The sequence below is a fragment of the Rhyacophila brunnea genome, unplaced genomic scaffold (assembly GCF_057557595.1).
Source record: "Rhyacophila brunnea isolate RB1 unplaced genomic scaffold, BYU_Rbru_1.0 scaffold_149, whole genome shotgun sequence".
NCBI lineage: Eukaryota > Metazoa > Arthropoda > Insecta > Trichoptera > Rhyacophilidae > Rhyacophila > Rhyacophila brunnea.
In genome coordinates, this window is record NW_028232805.1 from 83,366 (window position 1) to 98,742 (window position 15,377).

Sequence of the window (15,377 nt, forward strand, 5' to 3'; positions counted from 1 at the left end):
ACATTAATCTGTGAAACTTGCATATAGTTCTTTCAGTATGCATTTTTTAATAAAGCCATTGAGGAATAACAAGCATAAAAGTAATATTTAATGATTGCTTTGCTGCTTCTCCTTTTCTACGATTCTGTAAAAATCGGCTGGATTTCCAAAACTAAGCTCCTCCTCCTCATTTTCTGTAGAAATCAATGTTTTCAAATATCTTCTACAGTTTTTAGAACAGTCTAACTCTTCAATATCAATAAATTGAGTAACAAAGTCCTTATTTTTTACAAATGGGCAACCAGTTGCTTGTGGATCATTGGATAGCCCAATCAATTTATGACAAGAAAAACATTGATACTTGGCCCTTTTCCCTTCAAGACCATAGTTATGTCGAATGCTATAGATCAATTCCTTTTCTTTCATTTGGATTAGTTTAGATCTAAAAAAGTTTACAGTGTCCAATACAGGAACATTCAAATCCTTAAAAAATAAGCAAAGGGCATTTCTATCGTTGAATTTCAAATGCTTCTCAACATTCAACTTGTGAAGAATTGCTTTCATACAAAGTGGAATAGAATTACCTTCAATAATTTGGGAAATACTGTTTGTACCCTCCTTTACAATAGCATAGTTTGTAAATACATCTGAATTCAACTTAACCAATCTTTCATCAAAACTGCGTGCAACAGCTTCGTAGAGCAAGTCCATCTTATTTTCTAAATTTTTACGAAATTCAGAAGCTATAAATGCCTTTTTAGTGTCTAAATTCAATGGTAAATACCCATTTATCATCGAATATTGTCTTTTTGGTATAACTTCACTGCATTTAGTGAAATGAATTTGAACTAGATTACACCATGATGATCTTTCAATAAAGATTCTTGAGCTGTTATATGTTGCGTATCTTTCGATTGTATCAAATTGACTAGAGTTGGACTGTAAATCATTAAAATTGGTATTCAGCGATATAGGCTTTGTTGTAGAGTTTATATGGTCTATTTTAGGTAGAAATTTTTCGTAGAAAAATTTCTCGATTTCTGATTCATTCATTTTATTTAATCTAAATTTAAAAAGTTGATGCTCCATATTTGTGAAATAAATCGATGACCACTTTGCTTGTGCTGCAAGTAAACGCAAACAAAAATGTGTTGTGCGATCCATATCCATATCTTCTATTGATGAGGCATCCTTAATATTATTTTCAAATTTACGTAATACCCTAAGACGTTCTGCAGCGCCTCTTCTAAAATCTTCATAATTCATTGTAATTATGTGTAATTGATCATAAAATGATATTTCGACGGGTTCTGGATCTTGCTTAAGCCGTTTCATTTTTAGGATTCAAAAAAGTAATTTTTTTAATTTCACTGGTACAATATATTTGTTGACACAGTGATGGAAATAACTATAGCTTTAAATCTAAATCGTTTATTTCATCTTTAAAGTTTTGAAGGGAAATGGTTATTAAATTTAATGCTTTTATATTGTGTTTTCTAGTATTTGAATTATGAGGATACCGTTTCAATGGAAACTTCAATATTTAAAATATTTTTCTAAATCCTTCAATGGCTCAAATCAACGAAAGAGATTTCTTTCTTAGTAAAATATCATCTACACAGGATAACTTAATAAACTATGATGATCAGAAGTCACAGATAGAGGAAACATGGGAAATGTTAGAAAAAATGAGCTTTCAAAGGAAGCATGATTACCTGGAAATGATTAAACAATGCCAAATTGAAAATATTACTGCCTTAAAAACTTTTGAATTGGCTGACAATGGTGTTTTGGAACTTGTATCCATTAATGACGAAATAGAAATAAATTCAAAAAAGAATTGCTCACTCCATACATCCATTCAATTAAATATCAGAAAAATTTTACAGATTGGAAAAAAACGCTTTGATGAAATGGAAAAAAGAGCAAATAAGATTTATTCTGTATTAAAGGAGCTAAAGCAGCAAATTATTCTCTATAAGGGCGAAATAAGAATATATTTTGATGAAATGAATTTTATTGAATTGAAAGACTTGAAGTTTAATAATATCGAAAATACCCAATCAGATAGCATTGATGTTTCTTCTGATTATACTATATCACCAGTCATTCTTAAGACGATATATGACAAATTTCAATATTCAGACACAAAAAGATTGGCTTGTCAGTTAAGATTTAAAGAGATTAGTCTATTTGGCTATATTGAAGATATTGATGCAATTAGTCTGTTTGATAGATTACAAATCTTTTTTGATCAAACCAAGTGTATACAAAAATATCTTAAAAAGTATCTTGAAATTGAAGTTTTCTTCACCGAAGTAAAGGATACGTACAACAATGAAATATGCTCAAGTATTTTAGTTGAAATTATAAAAGGCATATCTATAGATTTCATTTATCATAAAATTATTTTACTATTATCTCGTTACATTTTGAATAAACTAATCGGATCAAAATATACAATAATGCATTATTCTGGAAAGATTGATGAAGATGGATTACCTGAGATATTTTATGTTAAAGCAGATTCCTGGATATTCAAGGTTGAGAGATGGATGGACGATTTTGGAATAAGTAGAAATGGTGAGAATATTTTATTTAATACTAAATACCATTGAATCATAATAAATTGAATGTTTGTTGAAAGATATGATATAATTCAAGCCAAGATTATTTTTTTATTGGTTTTATGATATCAATGTTAAATTAAAATTCAATTAATGAAATAACCACCTTGGTGTGTATAGTTTATTTATTTTCTATCTTACCACTTTATTGTATTCTTTATATGCTACGAGTATTAGAAGGGCAACAATTACATACACCATGAAGAATATTGTCTTGTCCTTAATTTTTGTATAGGTATAGGGTATTTTTGATATTTCCAGGTTTGCTTCACTGAGATACCTATTTGCGCTTTCAAAATATCTGTCAATTGAATCTATCATGAAGGTATGATTTTTGATATTGATTTTCAAATCCATTAACACATTGGTTAAATTAATTAAGCTGTGGTTTATACCATTTTGAATTCCCAAATCAATACTAATACAATTACTCCCATACATTTGACTATCAACAGACTGTCTTACAGCATTTAATAAATTTTCATTGGATCTATGTGCTATGCCAGATATTATTTCATTAGTCACTGATTTTTTTAAATGATCTTGTAGAATATTGGTATACAGGATTATTAATTTATGTAGGTTTTTTTTAAAATAATTTCGAATAACTTCCTCAAGAATGTCATTTTTCGGCTTTTTTTTGTGTTTAGAAGTATTTGAGAGAAAAATTTGAGCAGTGACATTTTTAATTTCATCTTTAATTTGATTGATTTTCAGATCAATTTCCTGTTTAATACTATCGATTTCTATCAAACACTTTGTTGGTTGTTTAAAGCTTGGTAAAACATTTTTGTTTAAAGCTTTCTGTAGAATACCTATCTTTATGGTTAGCTCTTCAAATAATACCCTTAAAGCTTCAACAGATAATTGCTTTGTAAGTACAGTAGACTTAACATTTCTTAGTTTTATAAAATATGGCGTTTTATTTGTAATCATTTATTTATTCTAAAGTATACAATTTATTTTCAAAATATTTTGAAACATACCATGCTATTTACATAATTTTCACGGTAAAACAGTTAAAAACAAACATTCCACAACTTATTCTAACGAAAAGTAATTTAAAAGCTCAGTTATTTGCACTTTAAAATTGATAGATATCCTTTGTTTATTGATTTATCAAAGTATCTTTTGAATAAAAATCCAACAGCTTATTAAAAACCCAATCCATTATGAAAATAGGGGAAATTAAGTTAACAAATCTTAAAATTCTATAATAAAATGGTACAACTCTTATTTTTGTTCCATTTGCAATATCTTCAATCATAATATCAGCAACATAACCCTTATCCAATACCAATATGTCTTTGATGCAACCAAATAATCCAGTGTTGACTTTTGCAGGATGAATGATATAGCTATCAACACCTTCCCGTCTTAAACTTTCATTCAAAATCCTGATGAAAGATTTACTCGCACAATAAATAGAATTATTTTTTAAACCCGTGAATCCTAGTATTGAGTTGGTAAAAACAACTTTTTTATACTTAAAGATTTTGAGACAGTTCAAATGAACATTGATATTTAAAGACAAATGCTCTGTAACATCACTTAATGACATTTTATCAAATAATTTCAATCCAGGAGTTGATCCAACATTGTTAATTAAAATATCAAAAGAAATATTGGATAAATAGAGGATAATTCCGTTTACTGATGTTTTTGTAGGTCTAAAGTTTATAGACTCTTTACAGATATGATTGCTTGGAATAGTCTCCATCTCCGAAAAACAAATTCTCAAATCGACTGCATATTCATGGAAATTTGGATGATTTAATCCACTCCTTGATCTAGCCAAGTTATAAACAACCGCATCATAGTTTAACAATCGTTTTGAAATCTCCAACCCTATTCCTTTTGACCCTCCAGTAATAAGAATCTTCTTTCCTTTATAAAAATTTCCTATATAAGTCATACTGGGCAAATTTCATAAACTTATTTTTTTATAAGGGAAAAGCATGAAAACTTTATCTAAAATGATTTAAATTTATTTTAGTAGTTATTAGCTTTTTGATTAAATAACCATAGCTATCTATTCATATACAACCATTAGCTTCCTGAGCATCCACTACAGCCACAAATGCTGCATTCCGAAAAGTCTCGATTTTTATGACTAGGTACTCTGCAGATACATATACTTCCTTTTAATGTTTTTGACTCAAGACAACCGGAACAACAGAGAAATTCATAGCCTTTCACTTTCCACAAGTTTATCAGTTGTCTGTCAATAAAATGCATTCGACCTAAAAAATCAAATACTTCCTTTGAAATCAAACCACTACTTTTCAAATGCAATATTTTTTTTGTTTTTTGGGTTGTTAGATGATAAAGTCTCTTTTTAGACACTTCCAAATCAGTTAGAATCTGATCATCTGAATTTTTCACAAGCTGCTCTATTTCTTTTAGAATTTCACCTAAATTTGCCTCAATTATAGCAAGTTCTTTTGAGAATTGAACATTTGTAGTTTTCATAAAAGGGCTTTATATATGAAGTCTCATACTATTGAGGTCCAAATAGTTTTTTAAAATGATATAACACATATGTGACAAATAAAATACAAAATGGATCATAAAATCTACTAGAATACATTTGCTATCTAAATTATTATAATAAATGAAAACCCTAAGCCAAATAATTGAGCTATATATTAAAAAATATATATATATAATAAATCAAATTGATATTTGTTATAAATTAAAAATTTCATTTCTAAAACTTTACTTAGAACAAATAACTATGTTTTTCACAAATTTCATGCGCCAATGGTCTAATGGTATGATAATAGCCTTCCAAGCTGCAGGCCCGGGTTCGATTCCCGGTTGGCGCATTTTTATTTTCAAATAACCTTTTATACTTAATCTCATTTTATCAATTTTTTTATACTTGATGGTTTAACGAAAGAATAATTTATATTATTTTCTTCTATATTTACTAAATTAGCCAATTATAAACTAGTATCATAACTTTCCCACAGTCCTAAACTAAATAGCGTGCAAGCCTATCACAATATTCCCAAAATGTTATAACCAAAGTAATGTATTGTGAGAATTTAACAGTTTCTATGAGTAATCACGGTACTTAGGTGATTTCAGTCTGATGATGAGTTATTAGTAATTTTGCAATAAATAACTCATTAGAAAAATACAATTTAGTAAAAACAAATGTTATTTCACTAAATATTGGTGATACTTAGTTAGTTGTATTGAACCGTATGATTCATGCCAAACATTTGATATAAAAGATTATCTTCTTATTTCCTTGACTGCATCTGGAGATATCTATATATTTGATTTGAGAAATATTGGAAAAGGTCAATCTCCATTTATTGTTCAGACAACATTGACTGATTGTATAGATTTTGAACTAATAAATGATTACATTTATATCAGCACCGGAAAAATGATCCACAAAATGTTTGTAGATTTTAAAAGATTTACAAATGTTTGAAAATGATTAAATTATATTTTGACAATAAATCACTAAAAATATCAGAGTTGTGTAGCTATTGAAATGATACAATATATTACATTTCCAAAGTCTGCTATTATATATAAATCCTATTATCTTTCATGATCAACCTATTAATATACTCTTTAATCACCCTTTTTAAAACAATTCCCTAATTAATATTTTGTAAAAGCTTATTATGATTGAAATTTACCATTTTTTTATATTTCCTTCCATGAAATTGAAATATTAGTTTTACTGGAATCATTTTCTTGCTATTTCCTTCTCAGGAATATTAATTTATAACAAATATAAAATTTTTGAGATGGGAGTATTATGGCATGGCATGGTTTTCAATGGGCTGAAAATTTATATTATCATGGTAGTATAAATGGTGGACCTATACCTCCGGATGTTGCTGAGCAACCGAATAGTGATAGTGTATTCGACATGACTACGCAATTCTTCTATCAGTATAAGGAATTGATAATATTCGCAATTATTGCAGTTATTTTATCTACGATACTCGTAAGTCGTTTACCAAAACATCTCTGTGATAAGAAGTTCCCAAGGAATCAATATATAGGTTTTGTATTAAGTGTGCTTGCAATATCCCTTCTCCCATTTTTATTTTTGAGTCCTATATATGCTGTTATTATGGGGACTGTGATATTCTTAGGTGGTAATGGTGCGATTTATTATCATGCAGTTAAAAGGAGAGAAAATTTTGTTGTAGGTGAGGGTCAATTTTAGTAGTAAAATATGACCTTCTATTGGTGATTTTTACTCATTGCATCAATAAAGAAGTGATTTAAATTCAATTGTTTAGTAATAAAATAAGTTTTATTTAAGAAGATTCTGTAAAATATTCTTTGGAGTAAATAAATGAAATTGCTAATTATGTAAGTAATTCAACTCTTCCAAGAATTGTAAGCTTCTTCTGTATTTTATATCCACCAACAAAAACTGTTAATAATATTTTTCAAATAGTTGAAACTCAAATAAATGTCCTTCGAAAAATCTATAAATGCCCACAATTTTTAGTATCATTACTGTAGAAATAATCTTGGAATAGTTTTCTTCATATATTGATAATGCAGTTGTTAGAGCTGCTGCATTCAATATTTCAATAATTATAAAATATTCGAATTTTGAATAGCTCCAGAAATAAAAAATTATTTTAAAGTAATTGAACAGCGAGCCCAAGAGAATAGCATAAAGGATTTGCCGATGGGAGACATTGTTAAGTACATGTTTTAATACTATCAGCTGTAATAGTAAATTGGATGATTGGCTTACAAAGGATGGGTAAAAACATAGTTTTGAATCGATAGAATTATGTTTGATTATTTGGTTAAGATCCCCATCCATACTCCCTAGGATCTTATCTGATGAATTTTCGTATCTGTAATGTTGGTGGATTATTATTGTTCTAGATACAATGAACTGTATTATTAGCTCCAAATAAAGATATTTTAAAATCTTTTCTGTTGAAATTTCTTTATTTTTCAGGCAATGAAAAAATACTTCGGGCTTCAGTAAAACCAAGTCTAACACTTTGTAGATTGTTGATGTTTCCCTGTATTTATCAGCTCTCTTGCCACAATGACTACAATTTATTTTGGATACATTCAAATACTCTTTGCACTCGAAACAAAAAATTAGGGCTAAATCAAGTACATCTGCATTCCTCAGTCATAAAGATGGCCTTCCATGAGTCATTTCATTTGGACTGATATTTTCAACAACCACAAGTTTTAAGCTCATCAACTTTATTGATTGTTTAACCCTCCTACTTCTTTCAATGGACTCGCTTTACAATGATTCTAAGCTTTTTTATAAGCAGTTAGTTCACAAAATAGTGTCCAAAAATGTTGCTTTTGTTGATAGAGCGAAATTGCAGTCTCTCCAGAGAGAAGAGCTGATTTTTCTAAGAAATCGCTCCATAATACCACCAAGAGATCCAGACCCTAAAAGTACTTTTTTAACAATTACAGATGTCAATTTATACACCGAAGATGATCCAATATTGAGATTTCTCCCATCTGTAAAAACAGATCGTCCAACAGAAATCAACTGGTATGAGGGTACTGTCATGGGTGACAGACCATTTGATGCTCGAGATACAATTGACAAAATATTTTTAACGAAATGCAGACAATTTGGAAGTGAGAATGCTGGAAAGCGTTTTCTAAAGATTGGGGATGAATGTTTGGACAGTAGATTCCTAAAAGAGCCAGATAAATATAAGACTTCGAATGCGAGGAAAAACACCCTAGCTAGTTTTTTCTGTAACGTTTGCCTGATATTTAACTGTGGGTTTCACACAATAAATCCTGGAAAGGTTTTAAAATATAATGAAACTAATGAGTGTATTTGCAATTATATTCAAAGCTATGGTGAAGCAAGTAGTGGAAAGAAAGATCGCTGTAATGGAAGCCAACCAACAGATGGTCATTTGGGTTGTTTAATGGGGAATACACCATGTAGAAATGCATATTTTCCTTCAACTACCTCTGGAATTGAATTCTTATCGAAGAATGCTCCTTATTTAAGCCTGAAAGGATGTGTAATAAAAATGATCGCCAATCTTATCAATTCACCACTTGTGAATATGGATTGCCATAGCCTTCCGAATAAAAAAATTCCCACTAAAGCAATCTCTAATTCCACAAAAAGCACAGTAATTATGGAATACTTCACTCCATGTAAGCATGCTGGCCCATGTAGAAAGGGTATCTGTTCCTGTGCTACAAGGGGAATTGCCTGTGAATTGAGCTGTTTCTGCATTAGATGCAAAAATGTGAGATATTGCAACTGCAGCTCCAACTGTACCTTCTCAGAATATTGTTTTTGTAATGATCACGGAAGAGAGTGTACAGAATTATGTGGCAATCAAATATCGAATGAGCCAGATAAAAGCAAATCTAATGAAATAGAGAGTAAGAGGTTTGTGAAATCAAGTGGATTAGATAGTTTTGCAGGTAGTAATACAGCAAGTTCCATAGAAAAAAACTGCAGAGCAAGGGATGGTAGTTTAATCAAAAAACAATCTCAAGCATGCAACTGTGCAAATCGACCAATCCAAGAGAAGATCAAAAAGTCCACATCAATCTACAAATCGAAATTTCATGGATTTGGACTCTTTTCTAATGAGTCGATGATTAAAAAGGGTGAGTTTGTTTTTGAATATACAGGAGAGGTCATTTCAGATAAGGAAGCCGAAAGAAGAGGTAACTTCTATGAAATCAATCACTGTTCATATTTGTTTGATTTGGTAAAATTTAATGGAGATTGTTTGTTTTCTATCGATGCCTTTTCACTAGGAAATACATCAAGATATATCAATCACTCCAGCAGAGATGATAATTTGGATTCTGAAGTTACGATAGTAAATGGCCTGACTAAAATTGGCTTCCGGGCAAATAGAGACATTTATAAAGGGGAGGAGCTCCTATTCAACTATCGTTTTTCAGAAGAATGCAAAGCTAGGCATGGTATTAGAGAATAAGTCTAAGTAAATTGCATCTTTAAGCCATCCTACCTATTAAATGTAATTTCTATGTGTTATTGAATAAATTGATAATGAAAAGTTTATCAAATTTTATTGTTTTATCACATTGAATAATGTTTAATATTTTATTTATGACAGTTACTATTTATACAGGTGTTAATACTTGTTGGCCCATTGCCTTTTAGCCCTTAGTTATATGCTAGAAATTATTTCAGACACGAAGATATCTCAAAAAGCTATCAAAAAAGTTGTCAGTAGCCCATATGCAGTTGGAGGGCATGAACAATCTGTTACAATTTTGGAAAGTGATCGGCAGGCTCATTCTCATCCAATAATCAAACTTGTTTTCCAATTAACGGCAAACATTAATTCAATGGCAGTACACGATGGCAAGATGGCTATAGGCCTTCAGGATGGACAGGTGGGATTGAGACAAGTCGATGGATCCCTCTTTACAATTTATAGGCATGCACAGAATGTATGCAGTATAGATTTTAATTATGGCTGTATTCTAAGTGGATCTTGGGATAATTCGGCAATATTTTATAAAAATGGAATATGCTATCCTTTTCCACATCCTGCCTCAGTTTGGGCAACATTTATTCTATCTAAAAATTTTCTGAGTAATATGGCTTTTCAGGAAATTTTTTTGTTTCATTAATTATAATTCTTGAACTTTACCCCAATGAAAAGAAATAAAAGAAAATCATTTCCAAAAGTTAGCTATAAGGACAAAACTATCGAAAAAACTGCAGAGATACAGAAAGTGACTGAAGTTACAGCAGAAATATCCAACCCTATAGTTAATTGTGCGATTAAAGAAGAATCTAAAATGGATAAGTTTCAAGTCAGCAGAAGAAATTTACTAGTAAATGACTCCTCTATCGGTACTAGAAATCCAAAAGAAAATAGTTTTGGAGTTGGAAAAGAGAATTTAAACAGTACGCAAATACTAGCGTGTGAGCTACCCATACTTACCATTAATCCATATGAAAAACCTGTTGAGTTGGAAAATTTGAATCAACTAAAAACAAGTATTTCTACGCAAAAAATCGATAATTCTTCCTTAAGCACTTGCTCCATAATGGAAAATGGACCCTTATATTTGTTTTCTGGGAATTTTGTTAGAAGGGGCATTCTTGGAACTCTAATGCTGACTAGCTTTTTATGGATTTGTCATGGATCTATATATAAGCTAGTTATTTTAATACTTTTACTTACAATGATAGTTTGCTATGAAGTAATCCATTTAGTCAAGCCTCCTCATAAACTGTTTTCCTTAAATCCACTATTAATTTTTTATTTATCAGCACTGATTTACATTGGAAACGTTTTACCTCAAATTGGTATGATTTTCCCGGAAATACGTACTGCTTTACAGAGTATAGTACCTATTTGCAGGGTTAAGGTAGTTATTTTTTATGCATATTCTATTGGGTTTATATTGTTTATAAAGGCATTACGCAGAGGAAAATTGAAGGATCAGCTCCTATTATTCACCATAATTCACTTCTCAGCATCCATAACATCAATGACATGCAATGTGGCAGTGTCCAATTTACAGAAAGACAAATACTTTTTTGTCTTTCCAGTATTCTTGGTAATTTCCAATGATATTTCGGCATATTTTACAGGGAAATTATTTGGTCGAACTCAATTGTACTCATTGAGTCCTAAGAAAACTGTTGAAGGGTTTATTGGAGGATTTGTAGTAACTGGGATTGTAGCTATAATAATATCCCACTATCATATGAAAAAAGAAAATAATATCAGCAATATAATTAGCAACGATATAATAGACAAATATAGGGTAAGCACCAATACCACGATACTGCCTCCTTTATTCTTCAATTTCCCACTTATCTATTTCCATAATATAATTTTTGTCTTTGGAGCCTCTTTTCTGGCACCTTTTATGGGATTTTTTGGATCTGCAATTAAACGTTTATTTAAAAAGAAAGACTTTGGATCAATTATTCCTGGCCATGGTGGGGTGGCCGATCGAATGGATTGCCAATTGCTAATGGCCTGGTTCACTTACTATTATCTACAAGGAATGGCTGAGGCTAAGGAGAAGCAGATGTCCAACATATCGAATTATATTTTGAAAAATTTTACATCCGAAGAGATTAAAGAAATAATAAGCAAAATCACTGAATAAATTGATTCAAAGTCGTAAATGAATAGCTAAGATATTTATGTAAATTAGTTAGACATGAAAAATTATTAAGTTAACCATTGGAACTATGATTTATTTGACCTTGAACCTTGAAAGTTGTGTATCTTCATAATGGCTTAATTATTTTGCCTAAATATTAATTATTGTAGAATAATTGATGGATAGACCCCAACCGAGCAACAAATCTGATATTACAAAACTATGAAGTTTTATAATTTTTGTACTGCTAATGTTCTTTTACAGAGAGTAACTTCATTGAATTTTTTCTTTTTCCCCCTGAAATGTCTTTTTTAGAATTCATTGAATCAAACAGAATAAATCACGGGTATTTATCAAACAACTTCAAGGTTTATAAACGATTCTGCAACAAACAGAGTAGGAGAGCTGAAAATTTGCCATTACCCAAATTTGCTTACAAGATGGAGTCAAATTTATGTAAATTTAAAATGCTTAAAAGTAACAAATTTTTGAAGAAAAATACAAAAATATTAAAAAAAATCCAACAAGAAAATTGCAAAGCTTTTACACAAAATACAGAAGATAATTCCTCATCTGATACGTGTGATTTTGTTTCCATTTATGAAAAATACATAGAATGCTTTTTAAATCCATCAGTTCCAAACTTACTAGAATCTAGAACATTTCTCTGTGATTATCACACATTTCTTAATGACTTGTATACTCTTTTAGATGATAAGCATGATTTCACACAGTATAGGTTAAATCATCAGTGGAATGATATTACTCTTCAATTTGAGTCACAGAAACAACTACAGAATTTTGTAGAAGGTAAGTTATTACGGAAAACTTCGAGAAATAAAGGTTATTCTGATAACAGATTTAATGCACATATGGCAAGAAGGGCTGCGTCCTGGGATTTAAATGTGGAAAGATTCATACAAGAATTGATAAGTATTGAAGATGATAATACTACAGATCAAAAAATTATAGATAGCCAAAAAAAACTTTACCTATTTTCCAAAGAGTTGTATATCTCTGCAAATGAGTTTAATACATTTTTAATGGACAATTTTGTAGACTCAAACTATGTTAGAAAGACGACAATAGAATTTCAGAAAGTATATGAGTTTGTAGAGACATTGGTTAAGGGTAGTTCAAAAAGAGACCAAAGTACTATTGATAAATTTGTCGTTCCAGAAATTTTTGGAGCATATAAATCACATTTTGAAAAATTAAAACTCATCATCAAACCAAGTGCAAAGTCACTCAGAAATGTTTTATTAAATATTTTGAGAGACAACTTGACAAGAACTGACCGTACTAGAAATATGCCATTTTTACCTGTTACTTACGACCTAGGATATGATTTTATAAAATATCCCAATGATGAGAATGAAAATAGGGACAAAGCAGGATTTTTTATAAAATAAAGAATGCTTTCGTTTTTCATGCGATTTTGAAGTAAATTGTAGAGATTATGTTACGATTTATAAACCAAATTATTAATTCTAAAAAAGAAGTGGATCTTGTCTTTTAGTAATGGTAATGCATTAAATATCAATTTATTTGGTTTTTTATCTATATAAAACATTGATATTAAATTTATTTTTATCTATAATGCTAAAGAAATTTTCCATTTAATATTACAAAGAGTTATAGCATTTTCTTCAATATTACTATTTATTTATAAATTTATAACGATAAGATGCAACCTAATGAACTACTTTGGGTTAATTTTTATTTATCTGATCAAATAGTTCATTAGGGAGGAAAAAGTTCACATTGTTGAATTAATGGACTACGTAAGTAATAGAATACTAGATAAATTAATGCTTAGAAATAGTATACTGTTATACTGAGTTGTATGGCAACACATATTTCATTTTGTGATTGGTAAAATTTATTTTAGTGTTATTGAATTGTTTAATAATATTTAGATTATGCAAACAAATATCTGTTTTTAAAATGAAAATAATAGAATGCACAACAAGAAAAATACTGTCATTTCATGCTTCCGAGGCTGAAATCTTTAAATATTTTTATTAAATAAATTTGTTCTTTTTTGAAACAAAAATTTAAAATCTCTATTTCATTGTTTGTATTTCAAGTCAATGAAAGTAAATTATTGCTCAATTGTTTTCCAGATTTGGTTAATTTCATTGTTTTCTACAAAAAATAATTTAGTAAGTATAGCCAATTTTCCGGAAATGCAACACGAAGAAGTCAAAACAGAGTTGTCCACAATAACTACACAGAAGGAATCAAAAGTGAATTTATTGGATATCAATGATGAAATAGGTAAAAATAACTCTATGGGTGATTTATCAGATAACTCTATAACAACTCAGTTAAACAATTGCATTGCAGATATGAACGATCCCAAAACTCCTGAAAAAATGAATAACTCTTTGATAATAAATGATTTATCTTCAGTTAGTGACTCGTCATCTAAAAGAAGAATCTCAACCAATGATATATCGAAACTAGATATTCCTGCACATTCAGTCATCGCTTCATTTGATAATTTCTCTGATGATTCAAAATCAGAATTTAAAAAGTATGCCGTAAACACTGAATCTGAGATATGTAGCGATATTGGAGCCAGAATATTAAAAAATGGTGGTAGTGTTACAGATGCTGCTATTGCTTCGGCCATTTGTATTGGAGTAATTAATTCATTTTCAGCTGGAATTGGAGGTGGAGGATTTCTATTAATAAAACAAAAGGATAAGAGCTCCAAGGATGATTTTGTAATGTTTGATTTCAGAGAAGTAGCCCCAGAAAAGATAGAAATTGATCATTTCCAAAAATTTCCATCTGATGCTACAAAAGGTTTAAAATCTGTTTGTACACCGGGGGAAATATTAGGTTTTTATGAGGCTCATAAAAGATTTGGAAAAATTTCATGGAAAAAGCTCTTTGAAGAATCAATAAACATCTGTTTCAATGGGTTCCGAGCAACTCCAATCTTAGTTCAAAAATTGGAAAAAAACAAATCAGATGTTTTATCAGATCCTGGAATGAGGGAAATTTTTACAATGAATGGAGAAATAATTCCAGTGGGCCATTTGGTGGTGCGAAAAAATTTAGGAACAACTCTAAAAGAAATTTCAGAAGATCCCATGTCATTTTATACTGGAAATATTGCTCAAAAGATTGCAGAATATTCAGAGGCAAATGGAGGATATTTAACATTGAATGATCTTAAGTTGTATGAAGTGAAAGAAAGGTCTGTATTAAAAGGCAGATTCAATTCATTCGATGTATATACAACTAACTTACCTACTTCTGGATTGTTTGTGATACAAGCCTTGAATATTTTAGATCATTTTGATACAAATAAATTAAAGAAGCTGATTGGCAAGGACAACATTGCTTACATATACCATATATTAATAGAAGTGTTTAAGTTTATGTATTCTGAAAGAAGTCAAGTGGGTGATCCAGATTTTATGGAGAATTGGAAGCTTAAAGTATCTAAAATCATCACAAAAGTAACAGCTCACGATATTTTTACAAAACTTGATTTTCAGAATGTTCTAAATTCTATAGAATATGATATGAAAAGCCCATTTGCAGAAGATCATGGTACAACACATTTAAATGTGGTGGATGAATTTAATAATGTAGCATTATTAACCACAACAATCAATTTTGAATTTGGCTCTA

The 15,377-nt window shown here is 29.9% G+C and overlaps 1 non-coding gene across 1 annotated transcript; it reads left to right on the forward strand.

The window, feature by feature from the left end:
- The first annotated feature begins 5,363 nt into the window (after positions 1-5,363).
- TRNAG-UCC (transfer RNA glycine (anticodon UCC)) lies at positions 5,364-5,434 on the forward strand. Its single transcript has one exon. It is a non-coding gene; the product is annotated as a tRNA-Gly (tRNA).
- The last annotated feature ends 9,943 nt before the right edge of the window (positions 5,435-15,377 follow it).